The sequence below is a fragment of the Penaeus monodon genome, chromosome 32 (assembly GCF_015228065.2).
Source record: "Penaeus monodon isolate SGIC_2016 chromosome 32, NSTDA_Pmon_1, whole genome shotgun sequence".
NCBI lineage: Eukaryota > Metazoa > Arthropoda > Malacostraca > Decapoda > Penaeidae > Penaeus > Penaeus monodon.
In genome coordinates, this window is record NC_051417.1 from 26414578 (window position 1) to 26414914 (window position 337).

Sequence of the window (337 nt, forward strand, 5' to 3'; positions counted from 1 at the left end):
GCTACGATGCCGTCGGTAGCACGTGGACTCCGCTCATGACATCACCAACCCTGCGGGAGAGAAGGGGGGAGAGTAAGACATCGGTAATGGCTGATTCTGTGCTAGCAGGAATAGCATACGTTGAGCTCCGAGTGAACATTCACCATGGTGTACACTACACCGTAGAGCAGTGTACACCATAAGCAGGGTGAACTCATACAATGTATAGGAAAACACCTTCGTTCCAAATATCCTTATATCCTGAGTTTAGGATTACACAGGAACCTTCCAGAATGCCCAACAGGTAGAAAGGGGGCAAAAAATTGGGAAACCCTGTTCTTTTCTGTTCACGGAAACT

The 337-nt window shown here is 47.8% G+C and overlaps 1 protein-coding gene across 2 annotated transcripts in view; it reads right to left on the reverse strand.

Annotated features, from left to right (window-relative positions):
• The window catches only part of LOC119593775 (protein draper-like), a gene marked incomplete at its 3' end in the record, with an annotated part of 60455 nt that overhangs the window by 22529 nt on the left and 37589 nt on the right, over positions 1-337 (reverse strand). For both annotated transcript variants that reach the window (XM_037942796.1, XM_037942797.1), the window contains 1 exon segment: positions 1-50.